Source organism: Lissotriton helveticus, chromosome 3_1 (genome assembly GCF_964261635.1).
Source record: "Lissotriton helveticus chromosome 3_1, aLisHel1.1, whole genome shotgun sequence".
In the NCBI taxonomy this organism is placed as follows: Eukaryota; Metazoa; Chordata; class Amphibia; order Caudata; family Salamandridae; genus Lissotriton; species Lissotriton helveticus.
The window spans coordinates 312,922,414-312,946,793 of record NC_136061.1 but is presented as its reverse complement, the minus strand read 5'-3'; positions in this window follow the sequence as shown (position 1 = coordinate 312,946,793).

Genomic DNA, 24,380 nt, shown 5'->3' with positions numbered 1-24,380 from the left:
AAAGTTTCGTTGTAAAGGTTGTATACCGTCAGTCACACAGTTTTTTGCAATAGAATGACTTTCATTCTGCTTAAAGTATCAATTGGTTTAGAAGAGATATTCAGTGAAGGCCATAATGCCGTCCCTTGTCTGTCTTGCTCTTTGGATACAATACTTGCATACAACAAGTGACCCTGGATGACACACTAACTAGATACACTTTTCCTGGCAACATGCCACAACAGCTGTGGTCATTGAGCATAGCGTAGCTGCCATTGGATAGCTGCCTGAAAATTGGTTCTATCACTGTGGAGGGTGAACCGTGCAGGTAGCAAGAGAGGTTATTTGCAGAACCTTCGCAGGCTCCGTGTAAATTAATACCTTGGCACAAAAGTGTACCACTTAGTGAGTTCTTACAATTTTTACCACTAAGGAATACCTCCTTTCCTCCATCCCAACATTTGTATGTGTATGGTAAAGTCCAGGCTGACTTAATGTATTCTTTACCCAACCGTTCATACAGGCCTGCTGGTATATGCTGTAGACCAGTGTTTCCCAAACTGGGGTCCGTGACACATTCCCAGGGGGTCCGTAGGCAGCAGTTTTAAAAGCACTGCAAAGTTTCTTGTATAATTAGCAGCTTTCAAGCAACAACAAAAGTGTCAAGATAATGCCAGTGATTAATGTACCTGCTGGGGAGAGAGGAGAGTTGTGTGCTTTGACTTAACTAATGTAGCACAGAAGGTTATGTGCCTACTGCAAAGAACGTGTAACATGCATTTTAAAAAGCAGTATTTTATGTGCGTAGGTCCGTGGTTACTGCTTTTGTCACAGAGATTCTTTTGTTACTGTGCACTTCAAAAAGTGACAATCGTAATCTAGCAGAGGGACCTATAAACTGTCATCAAAGAGCTGCTTGCAAACTGCATGGTACCAGTTAGTAACTTATGTTTTTTCCCAGACAGTCATTATCCTGATGCTGCTAAAAAAAAATATTTGGGTGGAAATACATTTTTAATGTTAAAGTCAGTGCTAGCCACTGTGTTATGTTCTGAATCCTGAGCTTGTGCTTTCCCAGACCAAGCACTCTTAAATACGTACCAGTATGAATGACATGTGAATACTGCACCTTGTAGTCCCCTTTACATTATGTAACATTTCTATACACTGATTTACATGTATGATTCATTGTCTCTATGTGTCTGATGTAAAGTGCTCTGACATCCCTCAATGGTATGAGAGATGCTATGAAACAAATGAAATACATGTGACAGAGGGGCTATTCCTTCAATATAAAATGCTAAGGGCCAGTTGTACGACCCATTTTTATATGCGCAAATGTGTTCGCGAACCGGTTTGTGCATGCAAATACCTATTGGGCCATGTACATAGCCTATTTCGCGAGTCGCAATTTTTTTGCGACTCGCTTAATAGGTTTTGCAACTTGCTATTTTGAAGGGGCATTCCCTTACAAATAGCAAGTCTCAAAATCATGTACAAATGTTTTGCGACCGTATGCAGTCGCAAAACATTGACCACTGCCTGCCCTTTAAAAAAAATGAAATGAAAACGTTTTATATTCACTTTTTTTTTAATGCATGCAAAACGGGCTGCATTTAAAAAAATAAATAACTGCTTCTTTTAAAAGCAGTCCCAGACATAGTGGTCTGCTGAGCCCAGCAGGCCATCATCCCTGGGAGGGCTGCCATTTCCAATGGGCTCACAAATTGCGAGAGGCTCATTAATATTAATGAGCCTCGCAATTTGCGACCCCATTGGGAATCCCAAACAGTGTTAAACACATTTCATTTAGCAACCTGCAATTTGCCACTCGCAATGGGTCGCCAATTGCGAGGCGCTAAATGAAATGGTCGTACATCTAGGCCCCAAAATCCTTAGTATTTTGAGTATTTGTTTTGTGCACACATGTGTTTTTTTTTCTCCAAATTACTGTTTTAATGTTTGAAATTTAACTCATACAAATTGCTTAGGGGTCCCTGGCTTCCAGTGGTGACTCAATGGGGGTCCTCAGGAGTCAAAAGTTTGGGAATCACTGCTGTAGACAATACTGAAATTGGAAAATCGTCACTGGTATCGTGATGGTGCCATGTATTATACTTTTAATGACAGGCTTCTCAGAAATTGTCAATGGTAATCTTTCCAGTTTTTCGATGCTCAGCGCCGTATAGTCTGCTCCTTTTTGTGCCAAAGAGATTTGTTTATCTGTAAGGTTAAATACAGAAAACAATGATGTGGTGTTGATTAGACGCCATGGCATGTAGCCTGAACGAAGATTTTGTAACGTCCAGCCTAGCTGCATTATAGAACGTAATTGAGACTGGCCATGTTGCAACATTAGCAAGTCCTGCTCTATTATGTCAATTGCAGAGGATACAATGCTGTCCAAAGAATATATTCTGGAGGACAGAGTCGTTAACCTATTGTCCACTTGTTGGACCCGTCTGCTTCTGAGAGTCCCCTCACCACTATAATTTCTTTTGTTCCCCTGTACCTCCCAAAATTTGTCGCTTTTTATTTGTCTACCAGGACCTTTTTGTGTGTTGTTTCATGGGGCTAGGTGTTCCTTGACACCCAGTTGCTCACAAGGTTTCTGGCACCTATGTACAAGGCGCCTGGCGAAACCTGTGGCCATTAAAACTGAGGTTGGCAACCTGTGTGTTTAACCTTAAAATGGTGGACACATATTTTCCTCATGAGAGTGACTCCCATTGGAGCCTCCTTGAACCCTGACCTTCTGAGGTTTTGGCGCCCTTTTTGGTTGACACGCTTTCCTGACAGGAATTCTTAAGATTTCTTCAGGTACACAAAATGGCCGCTCCAGAGCCCCAGTACGGTGGCTGTGAGTGACCATAAGACACCTCAGAATGTGTCAACCCATTGACACAGCCAGGGAAGGTTCTAGAACCTTCTGGCTGGTGCCAGTACCTCAGGGCTCTGGCTATATAAAGCCCAGACCCTGGCAGCCATTTTATTGAAGAGAGAGGGGAGTTGATTAGACTACTACACCCAGATGCTGATAGCTGCTGAAGAGGTGTGACCCCTATTCCTGACTTGACACCAGAGAAGACACCTGCCCTGCTTACCCTTGAGGTGGCTGAGAGTACAGGCAGTAGTGTGGCAAGGGTTAATATTGTGGATACTGACTGGCGTTCCAGTCAGGCCTAATTTTGAACCCTTGCGCCTACAGCGCCTGCCCAGCTAGCGCCTCTGTGCCCCAGAAGACTGTGGCCGAGTTTGTGTGCCTCCCCACCCCCCCCCCCCGGTGGCGTCAGACTGAGGAAGAAGTCGGGTCGCGAGGCGTGTGCCTGATCGCCGTGACCGTGACCTCATCCTGTGCCCCCTTCACGTGTAGCGCCAAGCGCGGGGGACTCGGACGTCTCCGAGCCCCACCGGCATTGCGCGCTTCCTGGTTGGTGCCCAAAGTGAGAAGGTGAGGTGGTGCGCCGGGGCGGGGAGAGGCCGGCCTTTTCTGGGCGGGATCTGCGTCCCTGCCCTTTCCGAGACCCGGGAAACTGTTGCCGTGGGCGGGACCAGCCCCCGTGTGAGGAAGTTGGAGGGAGGTCCCGGGAGTCCGTGAGTTCCCTGATGCTGGCGTAGGAGAATACTGTGCCCGACTGAATGGCTAATCGATCCAGCTGTTGTGAGGAAATCTGATTCCCCTGTTGGTGCGCCGCGGTAAAGTGGAACTGTGCCCGACATTGAGTTAAGTGAGCGCTGAAGGCAAGAACCCCTGTGTGCGGCCGTTCATCCGTCCAGCGACGTCGAACTGAGCCGCCTAGGAGCCCGCAGTAGCACTGCAGGCTCGAGTCAACCCCCACCGGCAGCGGACATCCTTCCCTGGTGGCCGCGTAGGGCCGAATGAAGGACTTACTGGGTTTCCTTGTCTTTCCAGTCATACGCGCATAGTTCCCGAGTGAACTAAAAGGAGTCCCCGCTCACCGTGTGACCGCAGGCAGTCCTCAGAACTCCACAAGTACTGTAAACAACCATTTACTAAAAGTGTGTTACTTACCAGAGTCAACTGCATGACTTTCTCTAATTGGTGGCAGCGTTATTAAAATGGAAATGTGGCTTTGAAGACTAAATGAACTAGAAAGTAATGCGCTATGTACAAGTGGTATTTAATTCATGTAATGGTGACAGTTGAGCCTGCTATTTAATCTATTTATTGAACAGAGCTATTCTCAATATTTATGCAATACCAGTATTCCTGAATTCCTATGTATTGTATTTATTCCCTGTATTTATTCTTAACCTGAATCCCAGAGTTTTGTGAAAAGTGAAATGTAACTGTGCTTTCCAATTGATCCCTATTCACAAGCAGAGAACTTTTACATAAAGGAATCGTATTTTTCTACAGCAGTGGTGTGGTGTCCTTCTTTTTAGTGTGACTGTGCAGGGGATTATTATTGGGTCAGAGCCGGCTTAGCACTACAGCCTTCACTGCCTTGACACTTGAGCCAAGCTACCCCCCTTTGTGCTGGGCTTGCCAATCGCAGGTCCAACATAAAATTGGTGGCAGCGGGTGGGATTGCGAGCCGTGCTTGTTCTGTACCCCATAATAATTCAGTGTGCGTCACAGGTACACACCCGGAGTTTTCTCCCAGCGGCCCTCTGATTTAACATTTTGTTTTTTTCATATTCTCTTCTGGAGGTGGGTGGAGGTGACCCTCAGAGTCTCATATCCTTATAACCTACTTCGGGGTGGTTGTCCCCACTTTTCACTGACAAGATGGAATTCGAAATGTCAGAGCTGGAGACCTATACTGTGGCACAGCTCAAGGATTTCTGTCAGGAAAGGGGAGTGTTCGTTAGGCGAGGGGCCAAAAGAGAGGAGCTCCGTACTAGTCTGCGAGCCTGGGTGGAAGCCCATCCGGAAGGAACGGTAGAGGAGGAGGAGTCAGACAGAGGTACTGTCATTGAGGTAACTGCAGAATGTCCCCTGGGGGTGGGTGAGATGTCAATCAGCCCCAAGGTAGCCTCACGGGAGGGCAGCAGTGTATCCTCAAGAGGGTTGTCAGAGACCGAGTTAGCCGACAGGAGAGAGGAGAGACAGTTCAGATGGGAGTTGGCCAAGCTGGAGATGGAGGATAGGAGAGAGAGAAGGGAGGAGGATGGAACATGAGATCAAGCTACGAGAGCTCGACCTCCAAGCCCGTAACATCACTCCGCGGGGTGTCGAGTCAAAGGAATTTGTCAGGGAGCCCAGGCCTCATTTACCCAAGGACGTGGTCGCCAGTTATACCGCTGGAGACGACATAGCCAAGTGGCTGACAGCCTATGAGGTCTCCTTAAGAGCCCATGGGATCCATGAGAAGCATTGGGGTGGTGGATTGTACCGCTACATGCCTCCGACAGGCCCTAGACCGGGAGGAGCAGGTAGATTACCCCGCCATGAAGGTGGCGCTCATCAGAAAGTTTGGGTTGACCCCAGAGAAATACCGGCAGAGGTTTAGGGGCAGCCACAAACTGAGCTCACAGAATTGGGTTGACTTCCTGGATTATGCCAAGAAAGCCCTAGATGGGTGGGTCCAAGGTAGTGAGGTGGAAGACTATCGAGGGTTGTACGACCTAATACTCAAGGAACATCTACTCAAGAAATGTCTTCCCGAGCTGAGGCAACACCTGGTAGACAGCAAACTTACTTGCCCCCGTAAGCTTGCTGAGGAGGCGGACATTTGGACAAGTACCCGAGTGTCCACCAGGGGGACGGGAGGAGATTCTCAGAAGTCTGGACAGGGCGCTCCCCAGAAGAAAGAGGGGGGAGATAATAAGAAAAAGGAGTTCTCCAAAGGCCCCCAAAATAACTTTAAGGGGAAAAGTTCCTTCTCCAACTTTAAGGCTAACCTGCAGAAGCACCCTAATCCTGGCCAGAGTCAGCAGCCAAGGGTTGTCCATTGCTTTGAGTGCGGTGGTGTTGGACATTATAAGGGAGACGTGAAATGCCCAAAGAGACCACCCCCTCCCACTGGAGGAAAGGCCCCGGGAGTTGCTAGTGTAGTGCTCGGGGAGGAGATGCCCTTAGTTAAGGGGAGGGAGTGGGTGGGAGTCACCTTAGTGTCCCTGGGTGAACGGGAGATGGTTCCAAAGATCCAGGTGCCCTCAAATACTACCAAGTATGGGCAGTGGGTCACCATCAATGGCCATAGAGGGGAAGCTCTGAGAGATACAGGAGCCAGTATGACTATGGTAAGGAGTCATCTGGTGTCCTCAGAGCAGGTAATTCCAGGCGTACTTCATCCAGCCGCGATGGCTGACGGCAGAATGGGCCACAATCCTGTGGCCGAGGTTCCCTTTGAGTGGGGAGGGGTTGCAGGTTCACTTCGAGTTGCCGTAAGCCCCGCCGTGCCAGTTGATTGTCTGCTGGGCAATGATATGGAGCACAATGCTTGGAAGGAGGTGGAATATCGGACTCATTCTGAGATGCTGGGTACACCTGATTGGGCCTGTGTGAGTACCAGGTCTGCGGCTGCTCGGGAGGAGAAGTCGCATGGGTTGGAGCCTGGAACAATTGCCCGCCCAGCTGCTGATGAGGGAGCATCTCGAGGACAGGAGGAGCCTGCCTCGATGTCCGTGCCCCGTGAGACGGATAGGCCACCTGTGGAGGTGGACCCGGAGTCCGCGGAGGAGGACATGGTTCTGATGGAGGACCTACCTATCCCCGCTGAGTGGCGAGTGGAGGGAGGACCGTCCAGGGAGGAACTAAGCAAGGGACAGAGGGAATGTCCCACCCTCGAGGGTCTAAGGCAACAGGCTGAAGCCCAGGCAGCAGGTAACGAGTCTGGGAACTATCGTGTTTACTGGGAGGAAGGTCTCCTCTACAGTGAACCCAGGGCGCCAGTGCACGGACTGTCACAGGCCCTGGTAGTCCCACAGTGTTACCGAGCCTTCCTATTAGAGTTGGCTCATGAGATTCCCTTGGCAGGACACTTGGGTCAGGACAAGACCTTTGCCCGGCTTGTCTCCCACTTTTATTGGCCTCGAATGAGGGTGGTGTCCAACACATACTGTCGGTCGTGCGTGTCATGCCAAGCCAGTGGGAAAACTGGGATGAAGCTGAAGGCTCCTCTGGAACCACTTCCCGTCATTGGCACCCCCTTTGAAAGGGTGGGCATCGACATTGCTGGGCCCCTAGATCCACCGACATCATCCGGTCACAGGTTTATCCTGGTACTGGTGGATCACGCCACAAGGTATCCAGAGGCAGTTCCTCTGAGAACCATTACTGCATTCTCTGTCCGCTATCCGCACCCCTCTTACCTCTTTCTGCACCTCTGTTCCTTCTTTCTACACTTCTCTTGCTTCTTTCTGCTCCTCTCGTACCTCTTTCTGTACTTCTCTTGCCTCTTTCTGCACCTCTGTTGTTTCTTTCTTCACTTCTCTTTCCTCTTTCTATATTTCTGTTGCGTATTTCTGTACTTCTCTGTCCGCTATCTGCACCCCTCTTACCTCTTTCTGCACCTCTGTTGCTTCTTTCTACACTTCTCTTGCTTCTTTCTGCTCCTCTCTTACCTCTTTCTGTACTTCTCTTATCTCTTTCTGCACCTCTGTTGTTTCTTTCTTCTCTTCTTCTGCCTCTTTCTGCATTTCTGTTGCTGCATTTTGTACTTTTATAGCCTCTTTCTACATTTCTGCTGCGTATTTCTGCACTTGTCTATCCGCTATCTGCACCCCTCTTTCCTCTTTCTGCACCTCTGTTGCTTCTTTCTACACTTCTCTTGCTTCTTTCTGCTCCTCTCTTGCCTCTTTCTGCATTTCTCTTGCTCCTTTTTGCACCTTTGTAGTGTAGTTCCTATATTCCCAATAGGCTCTGCGCATTGGAATAATATATCCTGTAGTTTAGACGTAGGACTGAGGTCGACTAGGTCTCTACCGAAGATATTAAACTTAATTGTGAGTGCCAGCTAGCTCAGATGTCACTAGAAACTTTCTTGAATTCACAAGAAGGGATTAGTTTCTGACAACCGCATAAACATGACAACTTTGTTTCCCAATAATAAGAAATCAATCTCTAGAGTCGCGGAAACAATAGATGGCTATTTTACTCAGTCAATCGTGCATGCTTCGTTTCACCAGAGGTGCTGAGAAATAGAGAGACGGGCGTTTTCAATAAAAAAGTATTTATTGAACAGTCTTCTTTCTCAAGCATAAGAAATGTACTCCTACAATCGTAATACTGGTTATAAAGTACAAGGCATATAATACGGAAAGTATTATAAAGTAGTACTGTAAAAGCATGATATGGTTTCTAAGCCATAAATTGCCTAAAACATATAAAATACATACAGTGATAAAATAATGACTAAAAGTACTCAACTGGTGCTTCTAAAATACGCCTACCCCGGTGAACCTAACCTAAGTCTAGTACAAGGGAAGAAGTAAGTGAGGAGTAGCTTAAGTTTAGTATTTCTCTGCCAAGAATCTATCCAAGAATTCTCTAAGGGTCTAATCAGCTCCGTACCTTGGTTTAGAATGAAGGAGGTCTTGTATCTCTCTCTCAGGACTCGATTTCCCAGCAACCCGCAAGGGTAGCCTGGAAACACTGGAGCTGGATTTCTCAGTGCGTCAGCTGGAGGGTCGGCTTCCTTCGGAACTTGCGGCTGCAGGGTGTCGGGCAAGTAGTTAGTCGATCTGCTCCAAACCACCGTGTGTTTGGGCAAATGTCGGCATATTTATACTTTGAAGGTGCCGAGTTTGACGTATAATTGGACTTAATAACATCATCAAAGACTCAGTTCTTCGAAAACTCCATGGTTTCTAGATACATTAGTATTCAGGCAAGGGGAAGTCCCTAGCTGCTGAAGGTGGGTTTCTCTAAGAAATCGTTGTTGATTCTTGGAACTTAGTGGAAGTAGCCATGCCATATTTGGGCTGCATAGGCTCAGTCTAAATATGGTAATGATTTCTATGCCTATATAAGGATCGGGTAATATATAAGGGTATGAATCGGGAAAATTACACTAGGGTCCTAGATTCATTTACAACACCCACTCCACGATTTTAAGTTCAATAAAACTAAACGTATAAGCACTGAACATATCTAAGGCTAGTGTTTACAATCCCACCCAAAATACAAAATACAATTTGCATTTGAAAAGGCTTGTTTACATGAAACTAGTATAAATTGTATGAAAAACAGCTCTCAACAGATATGAAGCATTGTATGAGAGCATACATTCTAGCATAAAACATAACATTACATTCATGAAGTGTCTCTTAAGTTTACAGAAAAGAAATCGAGACTATCCCGTAGTATAATTTTAAACAGTTTTGTAATGATGATTAGGCCAAATATTGTCACTAGGAAGTTTTCAAAAGAAATCTTGTTCTCTAGGAATAGTTCTACTTTAAGCAGATTACTCTGTGCCAAAAAGTTCTATTTTGGAAAATGTCCAAATTGCATCGCAGAAAGAGTTCTCAAGTTGGATGGTTTGTTTTTAAAAAAATGAATGCCGAATTTCAGACTTCAGGGAACGATGTGTGCATGAATCAAAAGTTATTCTCGGTGTCAGGAGAAAACATCAGATTGTCTAGGCTGGCAAAGAAACCGTCTACCATAGTAGGCGAAAGTGGAACCACTTCAGTTAGCAGGTCAAATGTGAACAGATGAAGATCATCGCCGTCAGCGTTTGATGCATTAGCAATGTCCACAGTAGAAGGTAACTGTGTGCCTGTAGTGTCACGTATCTCACCCTCAGTTAGACTTGCCGGTGAGACTTCAATGAATGCCGTCATCAGAATTGGCAGCCGTTGGGGGCAACACGATGCATGAGTCGTTACCGGACCTAGCTAAGCGTCAACATCCGATGGCAGGACTGATGGATGTGTAAGACAAATGTCCAACACGCATTCCTCTCCGCAAAGCAGGTATCGTAGAACAGGTAAGATGCAATCTTGCCAGATTGGTCTGAACGATAGAAACCAAGTTGTGTTCTGATCTCTTAAACGAGCCAAGCCAAGAACCTGTGTAATTCTCTCACGATACCTCATGGCAAGTAGGGCTTGTTCCATGGTAGTCTGGGTATTGCTGGTGACTGGACTTGCCATATCGGAGCAGAAGGAATAAAAATAGAATTCCTGCTACGAGTCCCAAGATGAAAGGCAGGCCGCCAAACACAGAGTGCACGAAATTTGGAAAACTGCCGAGGACTGCTGCAAATGGTGTTAACAGTCCCGAAAAAATCGTCTTAAATACATGTGCGATGCCACTGGTATCAGACATATTTAAGATTTGACTTACCATTTCTGCAAAATGTACCGGGCAGTTTGTTGATAATAATGCATGTATCTCTGCAGAAGTCCTTGCAACTTGAAGATCATACGTTTCTCTAGACGAGGTCAGTGGCGGATGTATGACGTTACAACGCATACATTTACAACGCCTACCTTTACATCGCAAGTTTTACAACGCATACCATTACAACGCATAATGCTTTTGGGCGCTGGATAGTGAATAGTTTAATTTACTATTCCAACTCCAGTCCCCGTGGATAGTAGGGAAGGTGTTGGATAGTAAATTAAACCTATTCCCTATCCTAGAGCGCCCCCCAGCGCTATGCGTTGTAATGGTTTGCGTTGTAAAAGTTGCGTTGTAATGGTAGTTCGTTGTAAAAGTTTCGTTGTAAAGGTTGTATACCGTCAGTCACACAGTTTTTTGCAATAGAATGACTTTCATTCTGCTTAAAGTATCAATTGGTTTAGAAGAGATATTCAGTGAAGGCCATAATGCCGTCCCTTGTCTGTCTTGCTCTTTGGATACAATACTTGCATACAACAAGTGACCCTGGATGACACACTAACTAGATACACTTTTCCTGGCAACATGCCACAACAGCTGTGGTCATTGAGCATAGCGTAGCTGCCATTGGATAGCTGCCTGAAAATTGGTTCTATCACTGTGGAGGGTGAACCGTGCAGGTAGCAAGAGAGGTTATTTGCAGAACCTTCGCAGGCTCCGTGTAAATTAATACCTTGGCACAAAAGTGTACCACTTAGTGAGTTCTTACAATTTTTACCACTAAGGAATACCTCCTTTCCTCCATCCCAACATTTGTATGTGTATGGTAAAGTCCAGGCTGACTTAATGTATTCTTTACCCAACCGTTCATACAGGCCTGCTGGTATATGCTGTAGACCAGTGTTTCCCAAACTGGGGTCCGTGACACATTCCCAGGGGGTCCGTAGGCAGCAGTTTTAAAAGCACTGCAAAGTTTCTTGTATAATTAGCAGCTTTCAAGCAACAACAAAAGTGTCAAGATAATGCCAGTGATTAATGTACCTGCTGGGGAGAGAGGAGAGTTGTGTGCTTTGACTTAACTAATGTAGCACAGAAGGTTATGTGCCTACTGCAAAGAACGTGTAACATGCATTTTAAAAAGCAGTATTTTATGTGCGTAGGTCCGTGGTTACTGCTTTTGTCACAGAGATTCTTTTGTTACTGTGCACTTCAAAAAGTGACAATCGTAATCTAGCAGAGGGACCTATAAACTGTCATCAAAGAGCTGCTTGCAAACTGCATGGTACCAGTTAGTAACTTATGTTTTTTCCCAGACAGTCATTATCCTGATGCTGCTAAAAAAAAATATTTGGGTGGAAATACATTTTTAATGTTAAAGTCAGTGCTAGCCACTGTGTTATGTTCTGAATCCTGAGCTTGTGCTTTCCCAGACCAAGCACTCTTAAATACGTACCAGTATGAATGACATGTGAATACTGCACCTTGTAGTCCCCTTTACATTATGTAACATTTCTATACACTGATTTACATGTATGATTCATTGTCTCTATGTGTCTGATGTAAAGTGCTCTGACATCCCTCAATGGTATGAGAGATGCTATGAAACAAATGAAATACATGTGACAGAGGGGCTATTCCTTCAATATAAAATGCTAAGGGCCAGTTGTACGACCCATTTTTATATGCGCAAATGTGTTCGCGAACCGGTTTGTGCATGCAAATACCTATTGGGCCATGTACATAGCCTATTTCGCGAGTCGCAATTTTTTTGCGACTCGCTTAATAGGTTTTGCAACTTGCTATTTTGAAGGGGCATTCCCTTACAAATAGCAAGTCTCAAAATCATGTACAAATGTTTTGCGACCGTATGCAGTCGCAAAACATTGACCACTGCCTGCCCTTTAAAAAAAATGAAATGAAAACGTTTTATATTCACTTTTTTTTTAATGCATGCAAAACGGGCTGCATTTAAAAAAATAAATAACTGCTTCTTTTAAAAGCAGTCCCAGACATAGTGGTCTGCTGAGCCCAGCAGGCCATCATCCCTGGGAGGGCTGCCATTTCCAATGGGCTCACAAATTGCGAGAGGCTCATTAATATTAATGAGCCTCGCAATTTGCGACCCCATTGGGAATCCCAAACAGTGTTAAACACATTTCATTTAGCAACCTGCAATTTGCCACTCGCAATGGGTCGCCAATTGCGAGGCGCTAAATGAAATGGTCGTACATCTAGGCCCCAAAATCCTTAGTATTTTGAGTATTTGTTTTGTGCACACATGTGTTTTTTTTTCTCCAAATTACTGTTTTAATGTTTGAAATTTAACTCATACAAATTGCTTAGGGGTCCCTGGCTTCCAGTGGTGACTCAATGGGGGTCCTCAGGAGTCAAAAGTTTGGGAATCACTGCTGTAGACAATACTGAAATTGGAAAATCGTCACTGGTATCGTGATGGTGCCATGTATTATACTTTTAATGACAGGCTTCTCAGAAATTGTCAATGGTAATCTTTCCAGTTTTTCGATGCTCAGCGCCGTATAGTCTGCTCCTTTTTGTGCCAAAGAGATTTGTTTATCTGTAAGGTTAAATACAGAAAACAATGATGTGGTGTTGATTAGACGCCATGGCATGTAGCCTGAACGAAGATTTTGTAACGTCCAGCCTAGCTGCATTATAGAACGTAATTGAGACTGGCCATGTTGCAACATTAGCAAGTCCTGCTCTATTATGTCAATTGCAGAGGATACAATGCTGTCCAAAGAATATATTCTGGAGGACAGAGTCGTTAACCTATTGTCCACTTGTTGGACCCGTCTGCTTCTGAGAGTCCCCTCACCACTATAATTTCTTTTGTTCCCCTGTACCTCCCAAAATTTGTCGCTTTTTATTTGTCTACCAGGACCTTTTTGTGTGTTGTTTCATGGGGCTAGGTGTTCCTTGACACCCAGTTGCTCACAAGGTTTCTGGCACCTATGTACAAGGCGCCTGGCGAAACCTGTGGCCATTAAAACTGAGGTTGGCAACCTGTGTGTTTAACCTTAAAATGGTGGACACATATTTTCCTCATGAGAGTGACTCCCATTGGAGCCTCCTTGAACCCTGACCTTCTGAGGTTTTGGCGCCCTTTTTGGTTGACACGCTTTCCTGACAGGAATTCTTAAGATTTCTTCAGGTACACAAAATGGCCGCTCCAGAGCCCCAGTACGGTGGCTGTGAGTGACCATAAGACACCTCAGAATGTGTCAACCCATTGACACAGCCAGGGAAGGTTCTAGAACCTTCTGGCTGGTGCCAGTACCTCAGGGCTCTGGCTATATAAAGCCCAGACCCTGGCAGCCATTTTATTGAAGAGAGAGGGGAGTTGATTAGACTACTACACCCAGATGCTGATAGCTGCTGAAGAGGTGTGACCCCTATTCCTGACTTGACACCAGAGAAGACACCTGCCCTGCTTACCCTTGAGGTGGCTGAGAGTACAGGCAGTAGTGTGGCAAGGGTTAATATTGTGGATACTGACTGGCGTTCCAGTCAGGCCTAATTTTGAACCCTTGCGCCTACAGCGCCTGCCCAGCTAGCGCCTCTGTGCCCCAGAAGACTGTGGCCGAGTTTGTGTGCCTCCCCACCCCCCCCCCCCGGTGGCGTCAGACTGAGGAAGAAGTCGGGTCGCGAGGCGTGTGCCTGATCGCCGTGACCGTGACCTCATCCTGTGCCCCCTTCACGTGTAGCGCCAAGCGCGGGGGACTCGGACGTCTCCGAGCCCCACCGGCATTGCGCGCTTCCTGGTTGGTGCCCAAAGTGAGAAGGTGAGGTGGTGCGCCGGGGCGGGGAGAGGCCGGCCTTTTCTGGGCGGGATCTGCGTCCCTGCCCTTTCCGAGACCCGGGAAACTGTTGCCGTGGGCGGGACCAGCCCCCGTGTGAGGAAGTTGGAGGGAGGTCCCGGGAGTCCGTGAGTTCCCTGATGCTGGCGTAGGAGAATACTGTGCCCGACTGAATGGCTAATCGATCCAGCTGTTGTGAGGAAATCTGATTCCCCTGTTGGTGCGCCGCGGTAAAGTGGAACTGTGCCCGACATTGAGTTAAGTGAGCGCTGAAGGCAAGAACCCCTGTGTGCGGCCGTTCATCCGTCCAGCGACGTCGAACTGAGCCGCCTAGGAGCCCGCAGTAGCACTGCAGGCTCGAGTCAACCCCCACCGGCAGCGGACATCCTTCCCTGGTGGCCGCGTAGGGCCGAATGAAGGACTTACTGGGTTTCCTTGTCTTTCCAGTCATACGCGCATAGTTCCCGAGTGAACTAAAAGGAGTCCCCGCTCACCGTGTGACCGCAGGCAGTCCTCAGAACTCCACAAGTACTGTAAACAACCATTTACTAAAAGTGTGTTACTTACCAGAGTCAACTGCATGACTTTCTCTAATTGGTGGCAGCGTTATTAAAATGGAAATGTGGCTTTGAAGACTAAATGAACTAGAAAGTAATGCGCTATGTACAAGTGGTATTTAATTCATGTAATGGTGACAGTTGAGCCTGCTATTTAATCTATTTATTGAACAGAGCTATTCTCAATATTTATGCAATACCAGTATTCCTGAATTCCTATGTATTGTATTTATTCCCTGTATTTATTCTTAACCTGAATCCCAGAGTTTTGTGAAAAGTGAAATGTAACTGTGCTTTCCAATTGATCCCTATTCACAAGCAGAGAACTTTTACATAAAGGAATCGTATTTTTCTACAGCAGTGGTGTGGTGTCCTTCTTTTTAGTGTGACTGTGCAGGGGATTATTATTGGGTCAGAGCCGGCTTAGCACTACAGCCTTCACTGCCTTGACACTTGAGCCAAGCTACCCCCCTTTGTGCTGGGCTTGCCAATCGCAGGTCCAACATAAAATTGGTGGCAGCGGGTGGGATTGCGAGCCGTGCTTGTTCTGTACCCCATAATAATTCAGTGTGCGTCACAGGTACACACCCGGAGTTTTCTCCCAGCGGCCCTCTGATTTAACATTTTGTTTTTTTCATATTCTCTTCTGGAGGTGGGTGGAGGTGACCCTCAGAGTCTCATATCCTTATAACCTACTTCGGGGTGGTTGTCCCCACTTTTCACTGACAAGATGGAATTCGAAATGTCAGAGCTGGAGACCTATACTGTGGCACAGCTCAAGGATTTCTGTCAGGAAAGGGGAGTGTTCGTTAGGCGAGGGGCCAAAAGAGAGGAGCTCCGTACTAGTCTGCGAGCCTGGGTGGAAGCCCATCCGGAAGGAACGGTAGAGGAGGAGGAGTCAGACAGAGGTACTGTCATTGAGGTAACTGCAGAATGTCCCCTGGGGGTGGGTGAGATGTCAATCAGCCCCAAGGTAGCCTCACGGGAGGGCAGCAGTGTATCCTCAAGAGGGTTGTCAGAGACCGAGTTAGCCGACAGGAGAGAGGAGAGACAGTTCAGATGGGAGTTGGCCAAGCTGGAGATGGAGGATAGGAGAGAGAGAAGGGAGGAGGATGGAACATGAGATCAAGCTACGAGAGCTCGACCTCCAAGCCCGTAACATCACTCCGCGGGGTGTCGAGTCAAAGGAATTTGTCAGGGAGCCCAGGCCTCATTTACCCAAGGACGTGGTCGCCAGTTATACCGCTGGAGACGACATAGCCAAGTGGCTGACAGCCTATGAGGTCTCCTTAAGAGCCCATGGGATCCATGAGAAGCATTGGGGTGGTGGATTGTACCGCTACATGCCTCCGACAGGTAGGGATGCCCTATTGGCCCTAGACCGGGAGGAGCAGGTAGATTACCCCGCCATGAAGGTGGCGCTCATCAGAAAGTTTGGGTTGACCCCAGAGAAATACCGGCAGAGGTTTAGGGGCAGCCACAAACTGAGCTCACAGAATTGGGTTGACTTCCTGGATTATGCCAAGAAAGCCCTAGATGGGTGGGTCCAAGGTAGTGAGGTGGAAGACTATCGAGGGTTGTACGACCTAATACTCAAGGAACATCTACTCAAGAAATGTCTTCCCGAGCTGAGGCAACACCTGGTAGACAGCAAACTTACTTGCCCCCGTAAGCTTGCTGAGGAGGCGGACATTTGGACAAGTACCCGAGTGTCCACCAGGGGGACGGGAGGAGATTCTCAGAAGTCTGGACAGGGCGCTCCCCAGAAGAAAGAGGGGGGAGATAATAAGAAAAAGGAGTTCTCCAAGGGCCCCCAAAATAACTTTAAGGGGAAAAGTTCCTTCTCCAACTTTAAGGCTAACCTGCAGAAGCACCCTAATCCTGGCCAGAGTCAGCAGCCAAGGGTTGTCCATTGCTTTGAGTGCGGTGGTGTTGGACATTATAAGGGAGACGTGAAATGCCCAAAGAGACCACCCCCTCCCACTGGAGGAAAGGCCCCGGGAGTTGCTAGTGTAGTGCTCGGGGAGGAGATGCCCTTAGTTAAGGGGAGGGAGTGGGTGGGAGTCACCTTAGTGTCCCTGGGTGAACGGGAGATGGTTCCAAAGATCCAGGTGCCCTCAAATACTACCAAGTATGGGCAGTGGGTCACCATCAATGGCCATAGAGGGGAAGCTCTGAGAGATACAGGAGCCAGTATGACTATGGTAAGGAGTCATCTGGTGTCCTCAGAGCAGGTAATTCCAGGCGTACTTCATCCAGCCGCGATGGCTGACGGCAGAATGGGCCACAATCCTGTGGCCGAGGTTCCCTTTGAGTGGGGAGGGGTTGCAGGTTCACTTCGAGTTGCCGTAAGCCCCGCCGTGCCAGTTGATTGTCTGCTGGGCAATGATATGGAGCACAATGCTTGGAAGGAGGTGGAATATCGGACTCATTCTGAGATGCTGGGTACACCTGATTGGGCCTGTGTGAGTACCAGGTCTGCGGCTGCTCGGGAGGAGAAGTCGCATGGGTTGGAGCCTGGAACAATTGCCCGCCCAGCTGCTGATGAGGGAGCATCTCGAGGACAGGAGGAGCCTGCCTCGATGTCCGTGCCCCGTGAGACGGATAGGCCACCTGTGGAGGTGGACCCGGAGTCCGCGGAGGAGGACATGGTTCTGATGGAGGACCTACCTATCCCCGCTGAGTGGCGAGTGGAGGGAGGACCGTCCAGGGAGGAACTAAGCAAGGGACAGAGGGAATGTCCCACCCTCGAGGGTCTAAGGCAACAGGCTGAAGCCCAGGCAGCAGGTAACGAGTCTGGGAACTATCGTGTTTACTGGGAGGAAGGTCTCCTCTACAGTGAACCCAGGGCGCCAGTGCACGGACTGTCACAGGCCCTGGTAGTCCCACAGTGTTACCGAGCCTTCCTATTAGAGTTGGCTCATGAGATTCCCTTGGCAGGACACTTGGGTCAGGACAAGACCTTTGCCCGGCTTGTCTCCCACTTTTATTGGCCTCGAATGAGGGTGGTGTCCAACACATACTGTCGGTCGTGCGTGTCATGCCAAGCCAGTGGGAAAACTGGGATGAAGCTGAAGGCTCCTCTGGAACCACTTCCCGTCATTGGCACCCCCTTTGAAAGGGTGGGCATCGACATTGCTGGGCCCCTAGATCCACCGACATCATCCGGTCACAGGTTTATCCTGGTACTGGTGGATCACGCCACAAGGTATCCAGAGGCAGTTCCTCTGAGAACCATTACTGCACCGGTAGTGGCGTAGGCCCTGATGGGGATCTTTACCCGAGTGGGATTCCCCAAAGAAGTTGTGTCTGACAGGGGGACCAACTTCATGTCAGCGTATATGCGGGCAATGTGGAAGGAGTGTGGAGTGACCTACCGGTTCACCACTCCTTATCACCCACAGGCCAATGGCCTCGTGGAGAGGTTCAACCAAACCTTAAAGGGTATGATCAGAAGTCTACCCGAAAGCCTGCGGAGGAAATGGGACGTCCTCCTACCCTGTTTGCTCTTTTCCTACAGGGAAGTGCCACAGAAGGGAGTGGGCTTGAGCCCCTTCGAGCTTTTGTACGGGCACCCTGTACGTGGACCTCTCAGCCGGGTGAGGGACTCCTGGGAAAAGTCTCTCCGGAAAGTTCCCCAGGATGTGGTGAGCTACATGCTGGCCTTCCGGAGCCAAATGGCTAAGTTGTGGAAGCAAGCTTCTGACAACTTGGAAGCCAGTCAAGCAGTCATGAAAGCGTGGTATGACCACAATGCTCACCCAGTGGAGTTGGAGCCTGGACAGAAGGTGTGGGTGATGGAGCCGGGGGAGCTGAGTGCTCTCCAGGACCATTGGACAGGCCCCTATGAGGTATTGGAGAAGATGGGCAAGTCTACCTATCTGGTGGACGTAAGGACCCCTCGGCATCCGCATCGGGTGTTACATGCCAATCGCCTCAAGCCCCACTATGAGAGGCCCGAAGTCATGCTGGTGATGGTGACTGACGGATCGGAGGAAGAGGACACTGAGCCTCTCTCCGACCTCTTTGCGTCTCAAGAAAAGGATGGGTCAGTGGAGGGAGTAAAACTCTCACCATCCCTGACTCCTGAGCAGCAGGGGGAATGTCGCCAGGTCCTGGGGACATTCGCTCCGCTGTTCTCCCTTGTCCCGGGTAAGACCCATCTGTGTACCCACGATGTGGACACAGGAGACAGCCCACCTGTGAAGTCAAAGTCTTACCGGCTGTCTGACAAGGTGAAGGCCAGTATCCAAAGCGAGGTAGCTAAGATGCTGGAGCTAGGAGTCTTTGAACCTTCAAACAGCCCTTGGTCCAGCCCGGTGGTTTTGGTACCCAAAGCTGCCCCACCTGGCACCACACCAGAATTACGATTCTGTGTGGATTACCGAGGACTCAATTCGGTAACGAAAACCGATGCTCATCCGATCCCTCGGGCGGATGAATTGATTGACCGGTTGGGAGCTGCCCAATATCTCAGTACCATTGACCTCACTGCAGGGTACTGGCAGATTCCCATGACTGATGGAGCCAAGGAAAGGTCAGCCTTCTCCACACCTGATGGACACTTCCAGTTCTGCGTTATGCCTTTCGGGCTCAAGAACGCTCCTGCCACTTTTCAGCGGCTGGTGAACACGATCCTCACCGGGATGGAGTCATTCTCTGCTGCTTACTTGGATGACATAGCTGTCTTCAGTAGCAGTTGGGAGGATCACTTGCAGCACTTGCAAGCCGTCCTCCAGGCCCTGGAACGGGCTGGCTTGACGATCAAGGCCAGCAAATGTCAGATTGGACAGGGGTCGGTAGTGTACTTAGGTCACTTGGTGGGCTGGGGAACGGTGCAGCCCCTTCAGGCGAAGATTGAGGCAATCATGGCCTGGAAACCCCCCAAGACCCAGACTGAGGTCCGAGCCTTCCTGGGCCTCACAGGTTACTACAGACGGTTCGTGAAGGGGTATGGCACTATCATGGCACCCCTTACAGAACTCACGGCCAAAAAGCAACCCAGGAGAGTCATCTGGACGGAGGCTTGCCAGCGAGCCTTCGACACTCTGAAACAAGCATTGTGTAAAGCTCCAGTCCTGAAGGCTCCAGATTTTTCGAAAGAGTTCATTGTCCAGACAGATGCATCCGATATTGGCATTGGGGCGGTGCTATCGCAACTCAATGAAGAGGGTCTGGATCAACCCGTGGTCTTTCTGTCATGGAGACTGCTTCCCCGGGAACAGAGGTGGAGTACCATTGAGCGGGAAGCCTTTGCGGTGGTCTGGGCACTGAAGAAGCTGTGACCATACCTGTTTGGTTCACACTTCCTTGTTCAGACGGACCACCGACCCCTTCGCTGGCTCATGCAGATGAAGGGGGAACAACCCCAAACTGTTGAGGTGGTCTATCTCCCTACAGGGAATGGACTTTCGGGTGGAACATCGGCCCGGAGTTGACCACGCCAATGCAGACGGTCTCTCCAGGTATTTCCGCCTTAGTGTTGAGAACTCCCAAGGGGTTGGGTAGCTCTCCCCACTTTCAGCTGGGGGGGACGCGTGTTGGACCCGTCTGCTTCGGAGAGTCCCCTCACCACTATAATTTCTTTTGTTCCCCTGTACCTCCCAAAATTTGTCGTTTTTTATTTGTCTACCAGGACCTTTTTGTGTGTTGTTTCATGGGGCTAGGTGTTCCTTGACACCCAGTTGCTCACAAGGTTTCTGGCACCTATGTACAAGGCGCCTGGCAAAACCTGTGGCCATTAAAACTGAGGTTGGCAACCTGTGTGTGTTTAACCTTAAAATGGCGGACACATATTTTCCTTATGAGAGTGACTCCCATTGGAGCCTCCTTGAACCCTGACCTTCTGAGGTTTTGGCGCCCTTTTTGGTTGGCACGCTTTCCTGACAGGAATTCTTAAGATTTCTTCAGGTACACAAAATGGCCGCTCCAGAGCCCCAGTACGGTGGCTGTGAGTGACCATAAGACACCTCAGAATGTGTCAACCCATTGACACAGCCAGGGAAGGTTCTAGAACCTTCTGGCTGGTGCCAGTACCTCAGGGCTCTGGCTATATAAAGCCCAGACCCTGGCAGCCATTTTATTGAAGAGAGAGGGGAGTTGATTAGACTACTATACCTAGATGCTGATAGCTGCTGAAGAGGTGTGACCCCTATTCCTGACTTGACACCAGAGAAGACACCTGCCCTGCTTACCCTTGAGGTGGCTGAGAGTACAGGCAGTAGTGTGGCAAGGGTTAATATTGTGGATACTGACTGGCGTTCCAGTCAGGCGTAATTTTGAACCCTTGCGCCTACAGCGCCTGCCCAGCTAACGCCTCTGTGCCCCAGAAGACTGTGGCCGAGTTTGTGTGCCTCCCCGCCCCCCCCCTGTGGCGTCAGACTGAGGAAGAAGTCGGGTCGCGAGGCGTGTGCCCGATCGCCGTGACCGTGACCTCATCCTGTGCCCCCTTCACGTGTAGCGCCAAGCGCGGGGGACTCGGACGTCTCCGAGCCCCACCGGCGTTGTGCGCTTCCTGGTTGGTGCCCAAAGTGAGAAGGTGAGGTGGTGCGCCGGGGCGGGGAGAGGCCGGCCTTTACTGGGCGGGATCTGCGTCCCTGCCCTTTCCGAGACCCGGGAAACTGTTGCCGTGGGCGGGACCAGCCCCCGTGTGAGGAAGTTGGAGGGAGGTCCCGGGAGCCCGTGAGTTCCCTGATGCTGGCGTAGGAGAATACTGTGCCCGACTGAATGGCTAATCGATCCAGCCGTTGTGAGGAAATCTGATTCCCCTGTTGGTGCGCCGCGGTAAAGTGGAACTGTGCCCGACATTGAGTTAAGTGAGCGCTGAAGGCAAGAACCCCTGTGTGCGGCCGTTTGTCCGTCCAGCGACGTCGAACTGAGCCGCCTAGGAGCCCGCAGTAGCACTGCAGGCTCGAGTCAACCCCCACCGGCAGCGGACATCCTTCCCCGGTGGCCACGTAGGGCCGAATGAAGGACTTACTGGGTTTCCTTGTCTTTCCAGTCATACGCGCATAGTTCCCGAGTGAACTAAAAGGAGTCCTTGCTCACCGTGTGACCGCAGGCAGTCCTCAGAACTCCACAAGTACTGTAAACAACCATTTACTAAAAGTGTGTTACTTACCAGAGTCAACTGCATGACTTTCTCTAATTGGTGGCAGCGTTATTAAAATGGAAATGTGGCTTTGAAGACTAAATGAACTAGAAAGTAATGCGCTATGTACAAGTGGTATTTAATTCATGTAATGGTGACAGTTGAGCCTGCTATTTAATCTATTTATTGAACAGAGCTATTCTCAATATTTATGCAATACCAGTATTCCTGAATTCCTATGTATTGTATTTATTCCCTGTATTTATTCTTAACCTGAATCCCAGAGTTTTGTGAAAAGTGAAATGTAACTGTGCTTTCCAATTGATCCCTATTCACAAGCAGAGAACTTTTACATAAAGGAATCGTATTTTTCTACAGCAGTGGTGTGGTGTCCTTCTTTTTAGTGTAACTGTGCAGGGGGTTATTATTGGGTCAGAGCCGGCTTAGCACTACAGCCTTCACTGCCTTGACACTTGAGCCAAGCTACCCCCCTTTGTGCTGGGCTTGCCCATCGCAGGTCCAACACCACTACAGAGAGAGCTTTCTCTAAATTAATACGATCAATTTCTCGTGTTCTTTCTGCAGTTTCCATTTGCGTTATTTTCCAAGCTTCGTTGTACGCAGCGTATATACCGGCATATATGAAATGTTTTTGACATGGTTTGCAAGGCCCCATTAAGAAATCTTGCAATTCATTGCCTTCTTTAAGTAAAGATAAGTGTTTTTTGATTTCTGGAAGTGTAGATTTATGTAGCAACTCAAGGCATAACTTTCCTACACTGTAAGTAGTGACTATCCCTGGATGTTGTCTCTGGGAATATCTTGGAGCTGGCCTATTCACTGTGAACCCTTGTGTTTTGTTCAGGAATCTATCTTGACAGTTATTCATGTCTGTGGGCCACATTAACAATTTTTTCCAATCCGGATTAGTTCTGTTTTGTTGTAAAATCTGTTTTACGTCTACCTTCTCATCCGCAGTGTTATTACTGTCCGGTGCGGGCTTTGGTATGGACGGTTTATTTAAATCTTATCTTAGCTAGGCCAAGACAAAAAGTTTGTTGAACAGTGTCATTTAAAAACATTATTTGTTCTGGTATAATGCAGGCTCTGAACAGGGCTTCTAAACCTTGCACCTGCCAGTCTTTTGTGCCCCAGACAGTTTTTGTCTCAATGTTGTCTTTCCCAAAGTCAAAACCTAATGTAGACAGCTGAGCATAAAAGTTTGCAGAATACATTTGTTTAGAATTGGTCAACATTGTTTTCATTCCTGTCTTATTTATATATTTAAAATAAATCGTTTCTGGATTTGTAATATTAAACCCTGAAAAGTACGGAAATTTTTCATAAAATGCTTTTGAGCTACCCCTTGGTGGCGTTGGACAATGTTCCCATTGATTATAAGTAAAAACATTCCTAGGGTTTGCAGATCTATGCAAATAATGGTGACCATAGTGATTAAAACAATACATTTGTTCATAATCTGATGAACCTTGTAAGTATTCATGTTCTGTAAATTTAGCTGACATTTCTAAATCTGTCATCATGTTGTTAACAGTTTCAAAGTCCCAATCATCAGAAAATATGCTGGGTGATACAAAGTCACTCAAAGAAACCTTGAACTGGTGTAGAATCTTCAGCAGTTCCACCGGGCCACAGATGTCATAATCAGTTCTGTCCCATGCTATACCACCAGGTATAGGAACGGCTTTGATGTTCACTGATGAGAGGTCTCTTCGTTCACGATGAGATGATTTGTGAGGTTTCAGGAGCAAGTTGATTTTCTTACTTGCTGTGTCCATTGTACTGTATTTTCCATCTATCATTTTTCCCAAGCTTAAAACCAGAATGAGCCAGAGCAGGAGGAACAGTACACCTAACACAATCCAAAATTCCATCCATGGTGAAACCAGATATGTTTTTTCAAGTTGATGAAAGCGGTCTGTTATTTTTTCTTTGAAAGTTTTATTTGCTGGCTTATCTTCAGGTTCACTGGGATCCTCAGAAAATGTATCAAAGATGATGAAACAGCTGGAGGCAGTTCTGTCAATTGTTGGAATTGCGATCAATGGCCAGACCCATACCATGCGCTCCTTTTCGAACTGCAACACAAAGAATGTTGTGTATGTGATATCCTGCCCCTGCAACTTATCGTATATAGGGCAGACCACACAAGCCATTAAAATGCGCATAGGCCAACATAAATCCCGAATTAGATGTAAGACTAGCGGAGCCCCCCTAGTGCAACACTATTTAGAGTGTGGACATAATGAGGAAGACCTCACTTGAGCTGTTCTGGTGGTGGTAGTAGCCAAAAACAGAGGAGATCTAGAACGGAAACTTAATTGCGTGGAAGCTAGGCTAATTGAGAGATACCACACCACGAGTAAGGGCCTTAATGATCGTGACGAACTATGGGCTCTAATTTAAAGGTAATAGAAAGTGTTTAGACCAGTTTACCTATAGGTGCAGGGATCTGCTCTAGACCGCCTGTCTATATATGACCTGTGTGTATATATTAGATCTGCCTTTTATACGAAGGTAGATCATCATGTACGTATACTTTGTAGATAACAAATGTTTCTTTTTTAATCACTATTATGTATGGTATTTTGTATGACACGTTTTGTGCACTGTGTGTTCATACTCCCCGTGTATAGATTGTGAACTCAGTTGTGGGA